At 41.8% G+C, this 22,244-nt stretch overlaps 1 pseudogene; it reads left to right on the top strand.

The window, feature by feature from the left end:
* The window catches only part of LOC130017225 (uncharacterized protein C2orf78-like), a 37,073-nt pseudogene extending 15,900 nt beyond the window's left edge, over positions 1-21,173 (top strand).
* Positions 21,174-22,244: the final 1,071 nt, after the last annotated feature.

Raw genomic sequence — 22,244 nt, 5'->3', positions numbered from 1 at the left:
GAGCCAGGAGGAGCTCCTGTGAAGTGCCGAGTGTGACCAAAAAAGAAAAAAAAATAGTAGTTCCTTCCTAACATGACAGCATTCTGATAGAAGTCGACATGTGCTTTTATATCCTAAGAAGAAATGGAAAAATCAAATCTCAGATGTCTAAGTACACATTGATATCTGTTTTGTGGAATCTGAGTTTTCCTATATTTAAAGATAGTTAAGTTGGATTTTGCTGGTTGTTTCTTAAACTTTGGGAATGACATTTTCCTGGTTGATAAAAATACTTGTCATTAAGGTTTTAAAAATTAATTTAAAATTTTTGTGACCATTTTTGAGTGGTCTTTTCAGCTTCTTGTGTGATTTACTAAAATGGTGTGCTCTATGTAATACCTGTGGTTTGATGGTTAATATTCAGAGACATAAATGAGAATAGTCATGTCATTTCCTTGTAATTATTATATTTATTTCTGTTTTATACTCCTTCAGAATATATTCTGGCTACCAAATGCAATCACATTTATTATATTTTCTGATTGTTATGTCAGTTACTGGTAAATCTTCTGTTTTATGGATTGGTAAGCTATACACTCAAAAATCACCTTTTATTGCCTTTTTTGGCTAGTGGTTTCTGTTAAAATAGAATTTCCTCTTCATATCGTATACATGGCACAATTCGTTAAAAAACTTTTGTACTGTTTTCTTTGTTGTGTTTGGGGACAACATTCACTGTTGGTCAGGGCTTACTCTTGGGGCTGCTTTCAATCAGTTACTGTACTATGCTTCTTGCCACATAGCCCAGATTTTATTAATATGAACATACTTCTTTTTCAGTTCTGTGATCCATATTTTTCATGATTTCTTTCTTGATACTCTATACTTCTCCCATGTAAATCAGGTGAAATAGACAAAATCTATTTCTGTGTGCACATTATTCTCAATTAGAGTTGTAAGTAACTCCTTTGCAGGAAAGGAACTTGAGACTCAGAATTTAAACAACATTCTTCCTCCCAAAAGCACATCTTGAAAAAAACTGTTACTGTCCTCCTGTTGTTCATTAATTTGCTCGAGTGGGCCTAGTAACGTCTCCATTGGAGACTTTATTGTTACTGCGTTTGGCATATCAAATATATCATGGGTAGATTGCCAGGCTCTGCCGTGCGGGCAAGATACTCTCGGTAGCTTGCCGGGATCTCCTAGAGGGGCACAGGTATCGAACTCTGGCCGGCTATGTTGGCTGTGTGCAAGGCAAACGCCTGCTAAAGTACTCATTTTTGAGGGGTGATAAAAATCCAGGGTACGGTTGTGAACCTTCAAATTATCAAGTAGATTGAGTTATATGTGAGCCATAGGTAATAGATAGGAACTGCACAAGCAAAAGACAAAACCTGAAGATTACAAGGGTAATAGTTGTAAGGAACCCACATGCCTATATGAATGGAATAAATTTTCCTCCTAGTTTCTGACTTTGTAGTTATCAAGGCACAGTCCTAGCAAGAAAGTCCACATGCGTAGGTTCCGTAACCTGGTAGTACATAAGGGACAGTGAGATAGTACAGGATGGTATAAGGCCTTTTAGGCAGATAATCCAGTTGGATCTTTGTCACTTCATCCAGTCTCCTGAACACTACAAGGGGTCACTCAGAGTACAGAGCCAGGAATACCCCAAGATCACTGCCGGGTATTGGGCCAAACTCCACACCACCCCAATCCCAATAAAAATAATGGGAAAGCTTGAACAAGTGTCTAGGCCATCTCTGGGCCTCAGGTTCCTTTCTTCTCCAATAAAATGTTAGTCATTTTCATAGGACTTCCTAACTGTAAAATGCTTCCATTCTAGGCAATAACGTAGAGTTCAACACGAGAGCAAGCTACAGGTAGAGCTAGGACAAGGAGTAACTAGCTGTAAGCAAAAAGTCCGTGTACCAACATCACCAGAGTCTTCTATAGCTCTGTATTCACTTTGGGAGCGCGGTGCCCAATACACAAAGTGCCAAAATATTCCAGCCTTTCAACCACCCAAAGTTGTTTGGACTTTTGGTAACTTTCTTGACTGTTGGTATTAGAAGATTGTCTATACTTGAAACTTTAAGTGAATTTTGATCCTCTAAAATGTTGTCAAAGGGGACTGGAATGATACAACAGTGGGTAGGGCGTTTGCCCGTGTTTGCCTTGCTCGCGGCCAACCTGGGTTCCATTCCCAGCATCCCACATGGTCCCCTGAGCACCGGCAGGAGTACTTGAGTGCATGAACGAGGCGTAACCCCTGTGAAACGCTGGGTGTGACCCAAAAAGAAAATAAAACCTTGTCAGAGATTATCACTCACAGATTTTTTTCGTCACCCTCTTGTTCCTTACAGAAAATATTCAAATTCCACATGTATTGGGAAGTGCACATACTCTGCAGCTTCCCCTTCCTGTGGTGAACAATGCAGCTTCCCTAACAGGAAGTGTCTGCAACTACTCCAGCGTGTGTACTCCAGCTGGTAGATCTGCTTGGCTCCTGGCCTCAGATTCTGACATCTTTTCAACCACTCATGGGTAGTGCTGATCTTGACCAACACACTTGCACAAAAATGCTCTCTGGAGGTTCTGGCCAGAACCAGCTATCCACTTGGTCTGCTTACTACTCAAGTGTTTTGGAGTGGGATATTGCAGGAAGTACTGAAAAGAATTCTTACACGGGAGACGTTACTGTGACTATCCTTGACCAAAACACCACTATCTCTTCCATGTCTATGGCAGTTCGCTAGGAGAAAACCTTAGATACCAACCACATGGTGTCTCTGTACCCACCACTTTCTGCTAGTCTTCTTCTAAGGACACCATCTCAGGTTCAAAATAAGACGTACAACCTGTCGCTTCCCTACCAGGAAGGAAGCCAGGTGTATTACTATCATCCAGGCACACCGGGACCTCTCCTTTCTGGAGAATCTGGTCCCTCCCTGCAATCCAATGGCTCTATGACATAAAAGGAGGTAGGGGTTCTGCCTTCCAAGATTACAGCAATGCATCCCCAGAAATGGTTATGGTTCTAAAGGAGGTCCAGCCCCCAAAGAACTAACCAACAGCCTCACACTCTGGAGTCTACTACTCTGTGTCTGCTCCACCAATCATGGAATCGTGTTATCAAGGTGAGTAACACTGAGAGAAGGGAATTCTGGGATTCAAAACTTGGGGTCAAATCTGCAAGTGAGTAACTGTCCATAGACAGGTGGCACTTCAGTTCAATATACTGAGATTTTTTAATTTTTTATTAGTGAAACACCATGAGTTACAGTTATAGACTTAAAAATTTTTGTGCTTGGGTTTCAGTTATACAATGATCAAGTACCCATCCTTCCACCAGTGCCCATCCTCCACCACCACGGGTCCCAATATCCCCCCCACCGCCCATCCCCCCATCCCACCCTGCCTCTGTGCCAGGGCATTCCCCCTTGTTCTCTCTCTCTTCTTTAGGGTACTGTGTTTTGCAAGAGAGGCATTGAATGGTAATCATGTTTGGTCTGTAGACTACTTTTAGCATGCTTCTCCCACCCTGGGAGGGTCCTCACAACACCCTTTATTGGGTTCTCTCTTCTCTATCTGAGCTTCCTTTTCCCCTAGCACGTGTGGCTAGCCTTCAAGTCATGGAGCAAAATTCCTGGTACTAATCTCAGCCATTCCTGGGTGTTAGTCTCCCTTTTTGTTGCTTTATGTTCCCCAGATGAATGCAATCTTTCTGTGTCTATCACGCTCTTTCTGACTCATTTTGCTTAACATGATACTTTCCATGTAGTACCACTTGTATGTAAATTTCATAACTTCATCTTTTCTAACAGCTACATAGTACTCCATTGTGTATATGTACCAAAGTTTCTTTAACCAGTCATCTGTTCTCGGGCATTCAGGTTTTTTCCAGATTCTGGCTATTGTAAAGAGTGCTGCAATGAACAAACAATTGCAGATGTCACTTCGACTATACCTTTTTGCCTCTCTGGGATATATTCCCAGGAGTGCTATAGCTGGGTCAAAGGGGAGATCAAATTCTAATTTTTTGAGAATCGTCCATACTGTTTTCCAAAAGGGTTGGACCAGCCGGCATTCCCACCAGTAGTGAAGGAGGGTCCCTTTCTCGCCACATCCGTGCCAGCACCGGTTGCTTTTGTTCTTGTGGATGTGGGCCAGTCTCTTACACTGAGATTTTTAAATGTATGAAACCTAAAGTTAAATAAACTCAGTTTAAGTTTAGACTCCCCTCACTCATTTTATAGCACCTTATTTTCACACTCAACATCAGACCTTCTCATGTAGATTGGAAGGTGTGTTAGTATAAAGACCACCTAGGTTTCCTAGAAGAAAACTTCAGTAGCATAACAAGGAATGGCACATTTTCGTAGTTGATCAGTCCGCCAGTAAGACCGCAGTAACAATAAACTCCATTTTTTAAATTATTGTTTTTTGTGAAATCTGAAGACACTTAAGAACTCTTATTGTGATGATACCACATTAACTTTCCCTACTTTAATGTACAAGATTCTGAATACACAACACACTCAGAGATCCTGTCCAAAGTTATGAAACCTAGAATCTCTACTTGACACAAAATTCATGAGGAAGTGTTGATTCATTCCTTTTTTTTATACCATGATATGACATTTCCAGGGGTTTTTTTTGGTGGAAATTGAAGAAATTGATTATATTATGCTAAGTTTTGTATAGCATTTAATAGTTTAAAAATCTCTAGCTTGAAAAAAAAGCTTTACTTTAGGGGAGGCAGAATGTGGGTCACAAATCGCAGTGCTAAGGGTTTGGACCTTGCTGTGTACTCAGGGTTCACTTACGAAGGTGCTTAGATGCTCATACATAGTGCTGAGGATCAAACTAAGGTCAGCTCTGCGCAGGGCAAGTGCTTTTCCAACTGCCCTATTCCTCTGTTCCAAGTCTCTTAGTTTTAAATACGGTTCTCTTAGTTTTAAATACGGTTTACAGAAACTCTTTCAAATACAAAGAAAACAATGGCACCACATGACCAACAGTAAGACATACAACAGTTACCTCCAATCTTCTAGCTCTGGGCCTTGTCCATGATCCTTAGAAGAGGCAGTAACAAAGCCTTGCACATTGCTGGAAGGTGCCCAATTGTGGCACCACGAGTTGTGTGGAGGGAGTACCTCATTTAAGGGAGACTGATTTCTTCCATGGTTCCTTTGTAGTGATGAATTCCATGGGGATCGAGACTTCCCTGTCATTGCAACATTCCGATAAGACTTTTTGTGTGACACCAATTTCAGAATTACCCATGTCTTGCAGTAGCAGGATTCAAATACTTGAGAGTAACCCAGCATCAGAGATCCCGGATGTTCGTATAATAGAATCAGCACAAAGTAACCTGGCACTGCCCCCAGCTCCAACTCAGGAACAAACAGATAAGAATTGGGATGAGATGAACATTGGGCTTTCAAAGTCTCTGGATACCTAGCAGATCCCAATATAAAACCAAGATCCTCCACTGTGCCCTTTAGAAATCCCTGATATCCACCAGCTCCTGGCTTGCATGGATGCTCTCAGCCAAGACCAACAGCCTGGTACTGAAAGAACTCGTCAGGAAAAAAATGGTCAATGTTTGGAGAACACAGAAACACTTGAAGGTGGGACTGAATCTGTTGGTATTTTTGCAGATTCCACGACATGGGTGGAAGACAAAGAACTTCCCCAGCTCTTTGATTGCTTAGAAGACCTAGATCAAAGCATATATCTGCAGGGAATGAACACCACAGATACCATCACTCTGAATCAGGGGAAAGAAAACTCAGGTGACACTAAGGGGACCTCCCTCCCAACATGGAAGAACAAAAACCAGGCCTCTGAGCCTCTGGAGGGAGAACCCAAGGCCAAAATCCATTCCAAAGACCCAGAAAGCTTGCTAGGGGGATTGTTTGTAATGCTGCAGCCAGTGGTAGGTGTCCTGTTACCATGGCCAAACCCAATAGCAAACCTAAGAAAGCTGCGTCCAGCAAAATCAGCAGGACCAAGAGGCATGAGCAGGAGAAGACCAAAAAGGCCAGAGAAAACTCCAAGAAAGCTGATGACAAGAAGCAGACAGGGAACAAGGTGAAGGCTGAAGAGAGCCCCACCATTGCCAGGATGAAACGCAAGTTAAGTCAACCTGAGCTTGGCCAAGAGGCCCTTAAAAAGCCCCGCAGCTGCCTAGTCATACACATGCTGGAGTCTGTGCAAGAGTTTGATGCACTGGCGAAGAAGAGGGATCCAAAGCCTGTATCCTCTTCCTCCAGCGTCCTGGGAAGTTCAAAGAAGCCCAAAGACGTCCAGTCTTCCTCAGCTGTGAAACCATTGGCAGGTGCTCTAAAGGATGGAAAAGGTCTTGAGAAAACTCAGATCAAAGCTCAGTATACAAGAAGCAGTGCCTTGAACGCTCGTCTCCATCCAGTCTGAGCTGCCACCTCCTGGGAAGGTTAAATTGGTACTTTTGCCTTTTCTTACCATGGAGAAGCCACAAGCTCGACGGGTTCCTCAGAAACCACAGTCTCTGGCTTCACATCGTCCTGCTGCACCTTACCCTGCTAGGACTGGCTCAACCAACTCAGTTCAGCCAACTGCCACCAATTATCCCGGCCAGCCACCGCATCTTTGTCACATCCTGCAAGACCAGCTCAGCTCATTTCGACCAACCAATCTCTACCAGCTTTGCTGATCTCTATTAACCGGCCTATTTTTCAGCCTGCAACTTCTAGACCTGCTCCCCCCAAGACATCAGCTAGCACTTCTCTCCAGCGGGGCCCTGTTCCTGTCTCTGGGACTGAGTGCCAGACTCCACCCAAAGGGCAGTGTCACTTTCTATTCCAAGACTTCCATTTCCAACCAATTCCATGGAGAAAGCCCATTGTTCCCGAGCCAGTCATATCAAAGACTATCACAAAATAGCAGAGACCAGACCGTGAGGCTATGAAGAGGAAGGCACAGCAGGAGCGTGAGAATGCTGCCAAATGCCCCTCTTTGGGGAAAATGCAGTTTTTTATCAAGAGAGAAAAAGATATGGACATCTTTTAATTCTATGGCTATAAGTAGCTGGAATGGTTAGTGCCACTTTAAGTATCAGCTGGTTGCTTAAGACAAACACTTGAAATGCCATACACATTTCATTCATTCTGATATATTTTTTAAAAAATAAATAAATGCTTATAATTTAATATATTAGTAATAAAAGTTCTGAATGTTGAGAGGCTTTCCACTGTGGTGGTTATTTGGAGGGGGTCAGGGTCGAAGGATTCATGAGAAAGAAATAGAAGTTAGGGGGGGGATAAAAGGCGAAACAGACAAAAATCTAAAAAGAGAAACTTGGCTCTAGGTTGGAAAGCCCTAAGAAGAGAAATTTTATGGTCCTGATGAAGAGTTGTGGTGGGGGGGAAGGCAGATAAATCGTTTACCTGCTAGGGCATTTGCAGGAGGCTGACCCAAGAGTCATTTCTGGAATCCTACGTGGTCCCACGAGTTTCACTAGATGTTATCCTTGAACACATAGCCAGGAGTAAGCCCTGAGCACAGGCAAGTATGCCTCCATCACCAGTCTCCACTAAAAAAGAATGGGAGAGATGGCACAGTGAGGGGGTTACGTATATTATAAAAAAAATATGGAAAACGCTGAAGAAGGAGGATTAATGTAATAAGATAACCTGATTAAAAGTAAAAATAGTTTCACAGAGGCTGTCTTTATGTTTCATGCCCATCCTTGTTAAATAAAGAGATGTGAGTCATATCTCCAAAAGTTGTGGGTGGTATATTCATAAATGTTCAGACTGTGAGATGCTACGACATATACTGGGGAAAGAACCTACAGAGGAACAGTCAAGGTCCCTCTGAGTTATTCAGTGGTGACTGTAAATAGGGACCAAAAAAGAGAACAGTTGTGGCAAGAAGCCCGAATACCAGCTCTTGGGACTTGTAAAGATCAATTGCCATGTACTCAGGCCCGTGGTCCAGCCACTCTAGATGCACCATTACACTTCTTCTTCCCAACAATACCCAGAGTCAGTATTATCGGGGCACTTAGCCAGTGCGGTTCAACAGTGAGGTCTCTATGACTAAGATCTTTTGATTTGCAAACTCCCTAAGGTGGCCAATGTCTCTTTCAGGCTACAGCATCCTGACATTACTGACTTGGGAGCTCCAAATATATTACCTTCAGGGGCCTCTCGGGGATTTTCCGCGGGGCCGGGTGCCTGCAGCCTGCTCCAAACATAGATGTTAATGGAAGCTCACACAAAAACCAACGTTATAACTGCCGTTGGAGGCTGGGCCATGGGAGAATCAAGACTGGGACATGCGCACTAGGTCATCACTCCCAGAGCGGTTGGGACCGGCTCTTCCTGAGGCCTGGAAGGCGGTGGTGGGAAGAGATAGTCCTAGGAGAGATATGGGGTGATGAATGACAGGGAAGGAAACGGGGAAGGACTGGGACCGGGACACCAGATGGGCATGATGGGAAAATTGGTGGGTTACATTAAAATGAATTTTAATGAAAAACTAGGAAATTCGAAGTTGGTGGGTTACATTAAAATGATTTTTAATAAAAAACTAGGAAATTCGAAGCCATCAGCCGTTCCAGTGCAATTTCAGGTGTAATTGGGAATTCAGGAATCTCAGTGGAGCTGTTAGTGTAACGAACATTGTAGATGAAACACATGCACACTTTGGATAGCACATGTGAAGGGATCTCTCTACAATTGACTTCATTGGTTTCATTTTCAAAACTGACCTTGGGCCACTCAACATGGCTTTTATTGTTCCTGATGTTAACGCATGTTCTCTTTTTACAATAAACTCATGACCATCAGAGGATATTAATTTCACATACAAAGCATCAGGGCCTTCACAGCCACCCTAGGTTTTCTCTTCTCCATCCATTATGTTCTTAAGAAATTCTAGTTCACTCCCAGAGGAAATTTAGGAGTTTCTTGTCAGCTCCGCAGCCACCACAATCACTGTAGCCGCCGTGCCAGAGGCCCCCGCCCCGCCGAGAAGGGAGCACTATTTAAATGATTCTTGGAGGGCTCCCTCGGGATGTTAGATTCCTGCTGAAGTAGACTATAGAGCAACCATGATGGCCACTTACTAGATGCATTGCAAACCATAATACCCAAAAGGAGAGAGAGAGAGAGTAAAAGGGAATGTGTTTGCCACAGAAACAGGTGGGAGAGATTGTGTGGGGGTGGCAGGAGGGATACTGAAAACATTGGTGGTGGAGAATGGGCACTGGTGGAGAGATGCATACTTGATCATTTTATGACTGAAACGTAATCACGAAAGATTGCAAATCCATAACTGCACCTCATAGTGATTCATTAAAAAATAAAAAAAATTAGAATAGAAGGAAATCAATTTTAAGGAAAATATATTTATATAGACAGATAGATGGACAGACACACAGACAGACAGATATGCACACAAAGCTAAACCTTAACAACATGTTACTAATCTCTTATAGAAATGCTTAATGACTCCTGGGTGAAATTCAACCATCTTGACATACTTTCCTCTAAGAAACAATTTTTGGATCATGTTTAGAGAATTATTCATAACAAGCAGCACAAAAGTAATTATTCTGGCTCTGCATTAGGGAAGGATTTTAGGTGTGGGATGCAAACATTTGAAATATGGTGGTGAGAAGTTGTAATGTTGGTGTATTGGTGTTTGAATATTAAATGCACTCAAATATTGTGAACAACTGTATAAAAATAAAACTAAATTAAAAAATCTTTTTAAGAGACAAAAGCAATAATTCTGTGTGGAAAACTATGAAGAGGAAAATAAAATCAAGAATATCTCAGATGTTTCTGTATTCAACTATCAGGTGTTCACTAATAAAATTCAACTTGATTCATAAGGCTCATGATGAAAACTGAATGCTGAAAGCCCCAAAGGTGCCATGTGGAGAGAAGGATCATGTGAGTCCATCACTAAGCCAGAGGCTTAGGACTGTGTTCATAACAAAACAGTTGGCTGTCAAAAAATGAAAGTGTATAGAGCAAGACCACTTAAGATCATGTTTGAATCAGTGCGGATTTATAATATTGAGTATTGAATAGTGGAATATTCTTCTCTTCCCAGTTCTCACACTTCAGTCTATAAACCACTAGGAAATTCATCTTGCACTTAGCATTGTAGCACTGTCCTCCCATTGTTCATCGAATTGCTCAACCGGGCCCAGTAACGTCTCCCTTGTGAGACTTGTTGTTACTGTGTTTGGCATATTGAATATGGCACGGTAGCTTGCAGTGTTTGCTGTGCGGGCAAGATACTCTCGGTAGCTTGCTGGGCTCTCTGAGAGGGTGGAGGAATCATAATCAGCTCTGCCAGGCTAAGTAAATATATTTAGTAAATTTTAACATAGTAATACCTCAGCCAGAGCAATAGTAAAGCAGATAGGTATTTCGCTTTGTCAGGGACCTATTCAGATTCAATCTAAGGCTTCCCATTTTTTTCGATGAGCACTGCCAGGCATAATTACTGAGTATCGAGGCAGGAGTCATGTCTGAGAAATTTGGGGTGCCCCCGCAGACAGTAAGACCTTATGAAGTACCCACTGTTTACAAGCCAGAGTTTTAAGCATATTAATAGGCATTAGTTGATAATATTTTGTTAGAAATGCTCTAGCATCAAAGATATCAGATCAGAGAGACAGTATGTGGGAAATTGTCTGCCATGAAGGCAGGAGGAGGGTCAGAAAGGGGCAGTATACTTGGGAGATTGGTGGTGGGAAATGTGGCCTGGTGGAGGGATGGGTGTTTGAACATTGTATGTTTGTAACTCAAACATGAAAGCTTTTAACTGTATCTCATGGTGATATAGTAAAATAAAATTTAAAAAATATATAGATTCAATCAAGATAACTCTCAAAAAAAAGAAGATAAGAAAATAAATAAAAAATGATTCAAAATCTATTTAGAATCCCATCCCTTCCCCGCCCCAATATAGCTAGCTCCAGAAGACAAAACCCTCCATAACTTGAAAGCCACGATCATGCCCGCCATCAGCAATTGTGGACAAGCCTCATCTATGAGTTATCTGCAGAAAAACTCAGGTATGTGGGACTTCTTACTGAAAACTCCAGGCTCAATGAAATCAGAGAATGGGTGATCTCTCCCCAATCTCTCTGTTTTCAGCAGCTTGGCAGTCACAACCACAAAATACCTCTTGCGCCATATAATCTCATCAATGGCTGTGATCCAGAGACTCAACAATGAATCTCTCAGAAGAGAACGCAGAATAGTACACCATAGACATGGCCCTAGACCCCATGACAGCCTGTTTTATTCAGGGCATCGCAGAGGGTGGTGGGGTGGTCCAATGGAGCCACCCCAGCAGCCGAAAACTTCTTCCTTCCTTCCTTCCTTCCTTCCTTCCTTCCTTCCTTCCTTCCTTCCTTCCTTCTTTCCTTCCTTCCTTCCATCATTTTTTCCTTCATTTATTTATTTTTTCTTCCTTTCTTTATACCCTTCTTCCTTTCTACTTTCCATCATTCTTTCCTTCCATCCATGTTTACTTCCTTACATATGCCTTACTTTCTTCTTTCTTTCTTTCTTTCTTTCTTTCTTTCTTTCTTTCTCTCTTTCTTTCTTATTCTCAGTCTTCTTTCTTTCTTCCTTTTGCTAATTAGGGATCAGCAAATATTTTCTATTGAAAAAAATTTATCTAGTCAATTGGTTACTCTTTGAGGATCTGTCTCTGTCTCTGCTCATCTCTGCAGTTGTAGTACGAAATCAGTCTCTTGCCACTTGGGTGATCCTTCCCCAGCAAAGTTCCTGATTCTGTCTTTGCACTGACTCCTACTGGCTAATCTTTTTTTCACTTCTAAAATATATTTCTACTCCAGCACTGAGGAATATGCAGGGCTTAATATATAAATATTCCCTGTGACTGACCCTGGTTCTATCTCCAGCACCACCAGGAGTCACTCCTGAGCACAGAGACAGGAGTACTTGAGTATCACTGGGGCTACCCCAAATCCTCTCTCTCTCTCTCTCTCTCTACACACACACACACACACACATACACACACATATATATAACACACATACACACACTTTTCCTGGGCTGGATTGATACTACTGTGAGTAGGGTGCTTGCCATGTATGAAGATAATCCTCAGTGGTTCAAGGGAACATATGTATTGGGATGGCAGGGATTGAATCCAGGTCGACCATGTGCAAGGCAAGTGTGTTTCCCACTGGATTAACACTCTGATCCAGATGATAACACTATGTTAAATGACAACTGACTTCAAGTATTTCTTGTGTTCTTTCTGATTCTTTTTATAGGATCCCAAATATCCCATACTACTTGCGATTTTCTAATAGATGGTATAATTTGTTGATCACTATAACTGGTTACAATCTGTCTAAATTGTTTCTCATCTGCCAAATCCAATTGTCACTTTGAACCTCCATTTAGCAGCGGTCAGGCACAGAGAATGAAACAAACACATAAGTAGACAAACATGCGGATTTACCCAACTTTAGGGTCACCTGTGCAGACATCAGTAGTCTCTTGGCATGTCAATATAATGCAATATTGCTCCCCCAACCCAAGCAGGTCCAAACAGGGAGCCAATATTGTAGTTGAGAGAGACACCAAGGACAGTTAGGAAGTATATAAACATGCCATAGGGACCTGGAGAGCAGAGGCTAGTGTAGTTCACAGAGAAACAGTAGGCATGGGTAAAATTTGAAGTTGATTGCGCAGGAGAGAGAATTCAGAGGGCAGGGTACCTCTCTTGCACCCAGTCTACCAAACTCCTTCAGGAGTGAGTCCTGAGTGGGGAGCCAGTAGCAAGCCCTGAGCATGGCTAGGTGAGGACCCAAAATCAAAATAAATAAATAAAAGATTGTGAAAGTTGTTTATTCCAGTTTTGGCTATATTGTCCCCTAAATCTAAAAGACCCTGCTAAGTATTAGTCTATGTTTGCCTGGCACAAGTTTACAGCTGGCATATACTGTGTCATCTATTCAGTCCTTGTCTAATATTTTTTCTGGGTGCATGATTGCTAGCGGAACAGCCTAAACTTAGGGATTTTTGCTAGGGGAAGATTTCTCATAATAATCAATCATTTCCTAACACTAAAGTAAGTAATAATGTATATCATAAAGCATTAACATATAATCTATGTTTTATTATTAAACATTTATACAAAATACACTAGTAGTGACTTAACATTATTGGTTAACTAGGCAATATAAATTACTACCTAGTACCCGTTGATTTGTTAATGAAATATGTAAGCTCATCAGTATATAAGAGTATTTCCCTAACCTAAAAGTCTAAGGAAAATGAAACTGTTACAACTGTCTTATAAGATTCCATCTCTCTACCCTGCTTAAGTCTACCTCTCAGTCTATCCAATCCAGGCTTCTTCTTGGGAATCTGACGTCCCTATTGGCTAGCCTCTACCTTTCAACTGCCTGCTTTATGACATCATTCTCCCACCAAACCTACCAGTTCCTGGTAGAATCTTGGGGCTCCCATGCAGTTGTTTGTAAACAAGTTTGGATCATCGCGAGTGATCAGTGACCAATGACCAATCACCAGTGATCCGTCATCGGTACGGACACTTGTGGACTCCCGTTTCGGTGGTCAGACTTACTCTCATATCGTCTCCTCTTCTCATTTAACTTTCCTTGATATTTCCTCTTTTCTGATCATGTCAGGTAAGGAATAATATTTTTCAAAGCTTTTTTATTAAGATTTCTTATCCCTAAACTTAGTAGTTAAAGAAAAGCAGCATGGAAAAATAGAAGAAATTAATCAACTAGAATATGGTAAGCCTTACTTTAGTTTGACATTCACGTTTGCTGTGTGATTTTAGACAGTGTCTTCCTTTCTTTGAAATACAAAGGGTATTTCTTCATTTATTAAATTATATTTGATAGATATTTATGACCTCAAGTACATGTTTACATATGAGTGTTCACTCTCTGTGTTTCCTTTTACTTTTAATAGTATTTTGACATGATATACATGAAATAAAGTAAATCAGAGACAATATTTTGACAGAAACAGAAAATGCAGGTTTGACAAAAAAACCTAATATATACCAGGATGTTTTATCTGTAGCAGTCTCTCCATTTGTATTCATAATTTAGTATTTTAAATTTAGTGCTATTCAAAGTCATTATCATGTGTCTTTTGAGTTTTCTTTCTAAACTCAAATGAGAAGAAAAACTGGATTGTGGGGAAGGTGTGGAGTGCTGAGTGGTAGGGGCGCAAGTCCTGAAAGGTAAGGAAGTTTAGGGTTATTTTCAACAAGCTTTGACCAACAGAAGCCAAGAAGTAGAAGATGATATGAGGGAGAATGAAATAGGAAATAAAGATTATGGAGGGAAATTATCAAGGAAGGAGAAACAGTTTAAGATAAAATGTTGAAGAGAACCAGATAGTTCAAATCAAAACAGAAGGAATATAGTTAAATATACTGAGAGCCAGTAAAAGTAGTTGACTTTAATCAATTCTAGGACTAGAAAACATACTATGCCTCGAGTAGAGAACCAGTAGAAAAAAAAGTCTGTAGAAAACCATGGTTGTGCTTTCTTTTCTTATTGTCTCTAGAACAGAGTTGGCACTTGGTGGTTTTGAATGGAAACACCTTTTAGAAATGATACCTCCTATAAAAAACTAATACTGGTTACCTAGGGGGATGGAAGATACATCATCTTCAATGTTTTTATTACATTCTAGTTTGTGAGGTACATGTATGGTCTGCCTTTTAAAATAAAGAAGTGATATCTTCTAAGTTGCAGCAGGAGAATTGATTCTTTGGTGTGATAAGTAGGGTCCAGGTTAAGGCAACTTGTCATCTTCACAAAGAGTTTTTTTCTGGGCTGGAAGAATACGTAGGGCATCTGCCTTGCACGCGGACAGGTCATTTGCCTTTCACGTGGCCAACCCAGATTCGATTATCAGCATCCCGTATGGTTCCCTGAACACCACCAGGAGTAATTCCTGACTGCATGAGCCAGGAGGAACTCCTGTGCAGTGCCGGGTGTGACAAAAATGAAAAAAAAAATGTAGCTCCTTCCTAACATGACAGCATTTTGATAGCAGTTGACATCTGCTTTTAGATCCTAAGAAGAAATAGAAAAGTCAAGTCTCAAATGTCTAAGTACACATTCATTTCAGTTTTGTGGAATCTGAGTTTTCCTACATTAAAGATAGTTAAGTTGGATTTTGGTGATTGTTTCTGAAACTTTGGGAATCACATTTTCCTGGTTGATAAAGAGACTTGTCATCTAGGTTTTAAAAATAAATTTGAAATTTTTGTGACCATTTTTCAAATGGTCTTTTCAGCTTCTTCTGTGATTGGCTGAAACGGTATGCTCTATTTAATACCTGTTGTTTGATGGTTAATGTTCAGAGACATGAATGAGAATAATCATGTCATTTCCTTGTAATTATTATATTTATTTATGCTTTAAACTCCTTTAGAATATATACTGGATACCAAATGCAATCACATTTATTATATTTTCTACTTGTTATGTAAGTTACTGGTAAATCTTCTGTTTTATGGACTGGTAAGCTATACACTCAAAAATCACATAGCCTTTTTTGGCTAGTGGTTTCTGTTAAAATAGAATTTCATCTTCATATCGTATACATGACAAAATTTCTTAATAAACTTTTGTACTGTTTTGTTACTGTTTTGTAACCCCAACAACGGCCAGGATCCAGATATTATCACACTCAGCTCCCGGAAGCGCGTGGCTTATCATCTCATTCCTACTTTGGACAAACTGGCAGGCTATCAAATGTAACCTGCCCTCATGGCAGAGTCTGGCGAACTCCCCGTGGTATACCCAATATGCCAAATACCAGTAACAATGATGGGTCTCACTCTTCTAACCCTGAAAGAGCCTTTAAGATGGCACTTTTTAAAAAGGGCTAGGACGAAGGAGACATTACTGGGGCCTGCTTGAGGCAATCGACGAACAACAGGATGGTCATGACTGTTTTCTATGTTGTGTTTGGGGAGGACATTCACTGTTGGTCAGGGCTTACTCTTGGGGCTTCTCTCAATCAGTTACTGTACTATGCTGCTTGCCACATAGCCCAGATTTTATTAATATGAACATACTTCTTTTTCAGTTCTGTGATCCATATTTTTCATGATTTCTTTCTTGATCTCTATACTTCTCCCATGTTAATCACGTGAAATAGACAAAATCTATTTCTGTGTGCACATTATTCTGAATCACAGTTGTAAGTAACTCCTTTGCAGGAAAGCAACTTGAGACACAGAATTTATACAACAGTCTTCCTTCCAAAAGCACATCTTGAGAAAAAATTAAGTACTCATTTTTAGGGGTGATCAAAAACCGGGGTACGGTTGCTAACCTTCAAATCATCAAGGTGATTGAGTTATATGTGAGCCGTAGATAATAGATAGGAACTGCAGAAGCAAAAGACAAAACCTGAAGATTACACTGGTAATAATTGTAATGACACCACATGCCTATATGAATGAAAAGTATCTTCCTCCTAGTTTCTTACATTGTAGTGATCAAGGCAGAGTTCTAGCAAGAAAATCCACATGCTTATGTTCCGTAACCTGGTAATACATAAGGGCCAGTGAGATAGTACAGAATGGGGTAAGGCATTTGCTTTGTAGGAAGAAAATCCAGTTGGATCTCTGTCACTACATCCAGTCTCCTGAACACTACAAGGGGTCACTCAGAGTACAAAGCCAGGAATACCCCAAGATCACTGCAGGGTATTGGTCCAAACTCGACCCCACCCTAAACCCAATAAAAATAATGGGAAAGCTTGAACAAGTGTCTAGGCCATCTCTGGGCCTCAGGTTCCTTTCTTCTCCAATAAAATGAAAGTCATTTTCATAGGACTTCCTAACTGTGAAATGCTTCCATTCTAGGCAATAACGTAGAGTTCAACACGACAGCGAGCTAGAGGTAGAGCTAGGACAAGGAGTAACTAGCTGTAAGCAAAAAGTCCGTGTACCAACATCACCAGAGTCTTCTATAGCTCTGTATTCACTTTGGGAGCGCGGTGCCCCATACACAAAGTGCCAAAATATTCCAGCCTTTCAACCACCCAAAGTTGTTAGACTTTTAGTAAATTACTTGACTGTTGGTATTAGAAGCTTGTCTATACTTGAAACGTTAAGTGAATTTTGCTCCTCTCAAACGTTGTCGGAGGGGACTGGAGTGAAAGCACAGTGGGTAGGGCGATTGCCTTGCACAGGGCCAACCTGGGATCCATTCCCAGCATCCCATTTGGTCCCTTGAACACCACCAGGAATAATACCTGAGTGCATGAATCAGGAGTAACCCCTGTGCAACGCTGGCTGTGACCCAAAAGGGAAAAAAAAAGTTGTTGGATATTATCAGTCTCATGGATTTTTTTCATCACCCTCTTGTTCTTTACAGAAAATATGCAAACTCCATCTGTATTGGAAACTGCACATTTTCTGCAGCTTTCCCTTCCCGTTGTGAACAATGCAACTTCCCTAAAAGGAAGTGTCTGCAACTACTCCAGCGTATCTATACCAGCAGGTAGATCTGCTTGGTTCCTGCCCTCAGATTCTGGCATCTCTTTCCAACCATTCATGGGTAGTGCCGATCTTGAACAATATTCTTGCACAAAAATGCTGTCTGGAGGGTCGAGCCAGAGCCAGCTATCCACTTGGTCTGCTTCCAACCCAGGTGTTTTTGAGTGGGATATTGCAGGATGAAGTCTTACGTGGGTGATGTTACTATGACTATCTTTGACCAAGACACGACTGTCTCTTCCTTGTCTATGGCAACTCGCTATGAGAAAACCTTAGATACTAACCACATGATGTCTCTGTACCCATCACTTTCTGCCAGTCTTGTTGAAAGGACACCATCACAGGTTCCAAATCAGAGTTATAGCCTGTCGCTTCCCTACCAGGAAGGAAGCCAGGTGTATTACTATCATCAGGGCACTCCAGGACCTCTCCTTTCTGGAGAACCTGGTCCCTGCCTGCAATCCAATGGCTCTATGATATACAAAGGAGGTAGGGACTCTACCCTCCAAGCTTACAGCAATGCATCCCCAGAAATGGTTATGGTTCTAAAGGAGGTCCAGCCCCCAAAGAACCGACCAACAGCCTCAACCTCTGGAGTCTACTACTCTGTGTCTGCTCCACTCATCACGGAATCATGTTATCAAGGTGAGACAAACTGAGAGAAAGGAATTCTGGGATTCAAAACTTGGGGTCAAATCTTCAATTCAGAAACTCTCAATAGACAGGTGGCATTTCAATTCAATACACTGAGAGTTTTAAATGTATGAAGCCTGAATTTAAATAAACCGAATTTCAGTTTAGACTCCCCTCACTCATTTTACAGCACCTTATTTTCACACTAGCCATCAGATCTTCTCATGCAGATTGGAAGGTATGATAGTATAAAGACCACCTAGGTTTCCTAGAAGAAAACATCAGTAGCATAACAAGGAATGCCACATTTTCATAGTTGATCAATTCGCCAGTATGACCACAGTAACAATAAGCTCCATTTCTTAAATTACTGTTTTTGTGATTTCTGAAGACTTTTAAGAACTCTTATTGTGTTGATGTAACATTAACTTTCCTTTACTTTAACGTACAAGATTCTGAATACACAATAAACTCAGAGATCCTGTCCAAAGTTATCAAACCTAGAATTTCTACTTGAGCACAAAATTCATGAGGAAGTGGTGCTTCATTCCTTCTTTTAAAAGCTGATATGAACTTTTTTTTGAGGAAAGTGAAGAAGTTGATTAAATTATTCTAAGTTCTATATAGCATTTAATAGTTTACAAATCTATAGTTTGAAAAAAATGCTTTAGTTTGGGGGAAGCAGAATGTGGGTCACAGACCACAGTGCTCAGGGCTTGCACCTTGCTTTGTGCTCAGGGTTCACTTACGAAGGTGCTTAGGCGCTCATACGTGGTGCTGAGGATCAAACTAAGGTCAGCTGTGCACAGGGCAAGTGCTTTACCAACTGCGCTATTCCTCTGTTCCAAGTCTCTCATTTTTAAGTATGGTTTACACAGAAACACTTTCAAATACAAAGAAAACAATGGCACCACATGACCAACAGTAAGAAATACAGCAGTTACCTCTAATCATCCAGTTCAGGACCTTGTCCATGATCCCCAGAAGAGCCAGTAACACTGCCTTGCCCATTGCCGGAAGGTGCCGGAAGAGAACCCAATTGTGGTACCACGAGTTGTATGGAGGGAGTATCTCATTTAAGGGGGATAGACTTCTTCCATGGTTCCTTTATAGTGATGAATTCCCTGGGAATAGAGACTTTCCTGGCATTGCAACCTTCCGATCAGACTTTTTGTCTGACACCCACTTCAGAATTACCCATGTCTTGCAGTAGCAGGATTCAAATACTTGAGAGTAACCCAGCACCAGAATTCCCAGATGTACCCATAATAGTTTCTGCACGAAGTATCCTGGCACTACTCCCATGTCCAACTCAGGAACAAACAGATGAGAAGTGGGATGAGGTGAACATTGGGCTTTCAAATTCTCTGGATACCTACCAGATCCCAGTAGAAAACCAAGATCCTCCACTGTGCCCTTTAAAAATCCATGAATCCACCAGCTCCTGGCCTGCATGGATCCTCTCAGCTAAGAGCAACAGCCTGGTACTGAAACTACTCGTCAGGAAAAGTATGGTCAATGTTTGGAGAACACAGGAACACTTGAAGGTGGGTCTGCATCTGGTGGTATTTTTGCAGACATCAGGACATGGGTGGAAGATAAACAACTTCTCCAGCTCTTTGATTGCTTAGAAGACCTAGATCAATGCATAGATCGGCAGGGATTGAACACCACAGATACCATCACTCTAAGTCAGGGGCAAGAAAAGTCAGGTGGCAGTAAGGGGACCTCCCACCCAACACGGGAGAACAAAAACCAGGCCTCTGAGCCGCTGGAGGGAGAACCCAAGGTCAACATCCATTCCAAAGACCCAGAATGCTTGCTAGGTGGAGCAGGGACTGTTTGTAATGCTGCAGCCAGTGATAGGTGTCCTGTTACCATGGCCAAACCCAAGAGCAAAACTCAGAAAGCTGCATCCAGCCTGATCATCAAGACCAAGGGCCATGGGCAGGAGAAGACAAAAAAGGCCAGAAAAAACCCCAAGAAAGCTGATGAAAATAAACAGACAGGGAACAAGGGGAAGGCAGAAGAGAAGTCCACCATTGCCAGGATGAAAGGCAAGTTAAGTTAGCCTGAGCTTTGCCAAGAGGCCCTTAAAAAGCCCGGCATCTGCCAGGGCATGCACATGTAGGAGTATGTGCAAGAGTTTGATGCACTGGGAAAGAAGAGGGATCCAAAGGCTGAATCCTTTTCCTCCCAGGTCCTGGGTAATTCAAAGAAGTCCAAAGACATCAGCCCTCCTCAGCTGTCAAACCACAGCCAGGTGCTACACAGCATAGAAAAGGTCTTGAGAAAGAAAACTCAGGTCAAAGCTCAGAAACCAAGCAGCAGTGCTGAAGAACGCTTGTCTCTTTCCCAGTTTGAACTGCGACCTCCTGGGAAGGTCAAATTGGTACCTTTGCCTTTTCTTACCATGGAGAAGGCACAAGCTCGATGTGTTCCTCGGAAACCACAGTCTCTGGCTTCACATCGACCTGCTGCAGCTTACCCTGCCAGGCCTGGCTCGACCAACTCAGCTTGGCCAACTGCCACCAATTCATCCCGGCCAGCGACTGCATATTTGTCACACCCTGCCAGACCAGCTCAGCCCATTTCGACCAACCCATCACAACCAGCTTTGCTGAACTGTACTAGCCGGCCTATTTCTCAGCCTGCAACTTCTAGACCTGCTCCATCCAAGACAACAGCTAGCACTTTTCTCCAGCGGGGCCCTCTTCCTGTCTCTGGGACCCAGCTCCAGGTTTCTTCCAAACATCAAAGTCAGTTTCAACTCCAAGACTTCCGTTTCCAACCAATTCCATGGAGAAAGCCCAATGTTTCCGAGCCAGTCATGTCAAAGCCCATCACAATAGAGCAGAGACCAGGGTGTGAGGCTATGAAAAGGAAGGCTCAGCAGGAGCGTGAGAATGCTGCTAAGTGCACCTCTTTAGGGAAAGTGCAGTTTTTTATCCAGAAAGAAAAATATATGGACATCTCTCGATTCTATGGCTATAAGTAGCTGGAGTGGTTCGTGCCACTTTAGGTACCAGATGGTTGCCTTAGACAAACACTTGAAATGCCATACACATTTCATTCATTCTGATATATTTTTTAAAAAATAAATATCTGCATATAGGTTAATAGATCAGTAATAAAATTTCTGAATGTTGAGAGGCTTTCCACTGTGGTGGTTATTTGGAGGGGGTGAGGGTTGAAGGATTCATGAGAAAGAAATAAAAGTTGAAGTGGGACAAAATTGGAAACAGACAAGAATCTAAGGAATAGAAACTTGGCTCCGAGTTTTAAAGCCCTTAAGAGGAGAAATTTTATGGTCCCGATGAAGAGTTGCGGGGTATTTGCTATACTTGCTAGTTTTGCAAGTATTACCATTATTTTATCCATGGGCTGGAGCTATAACACAGCAAGTAGGGCATTTGCCTTGCAATCGGCCAACATGAGCAACCCGAGTTCAATTCCTCAACCCCTCGGGGAGAGCCCGCCAAGCTACCGAGAGTATCTCCCCTGCAGTGCAAACCCTGGCACATTACCCATGACATAGTCGATATGCCAAACACAGTAACAATTTTCATAATGGAGATGTTACTAGGCCAGCTCGAGCAAATTAGTGAACAACAGAAGGACATTGACAGTGACCATTATTTTATGCATAACAGTTTCATCATTTCCAAAAACAGCCACCTCAGTACCCACTGACCTATTCATTCTCTCTCTCCTCTGGTTCCTTGCAACCCTCCTCTTTTGTCTATATGAATTTTCTTTCTCTAAACCCTTCACATACATGGATCTTAAGGTATGTGACTTTTTTGGCAGTCATTTTTAAACCCTGATGCTTTCAAAATTCATCTCTGCTACAGTATATCATTAATTCCTCTGACTAATATTCTGTTGTATGGATCTATTATGTTGGAGAGGTTTCCACACGTTCTAAATGCACAGAGCCCTGGAGGTCTCAGAAATTGGCTAAAAGAAATATTGATAGTGGTTGTACACATAGTACAGAGGGTAGGGTGCTTGTCTTCAACACAGTAGGCCTGCTTGGCTCCCTAGGACTCCAAATTTCCCCTGAGCC

This window comes from Sorex fumeus, unplaced genomic scaffold (genome assembly GCF_029834395.1).
Source record: "Sorex fumeus unplaced genomic scaffold, SorFum_2.1 ptg000183l, whole genome shotgun sequence".
Lineage (NCBI taxonomy): Eukaryota > Metazoa > Chordata > Mammalia > Eulipotyphla > Soricidae > Sorex > Sorex fumeus.
Note: the sequence above shows the minus strand (reverse complement) of the source record. Positions and strands in the feature narration are given on the sequence as shown.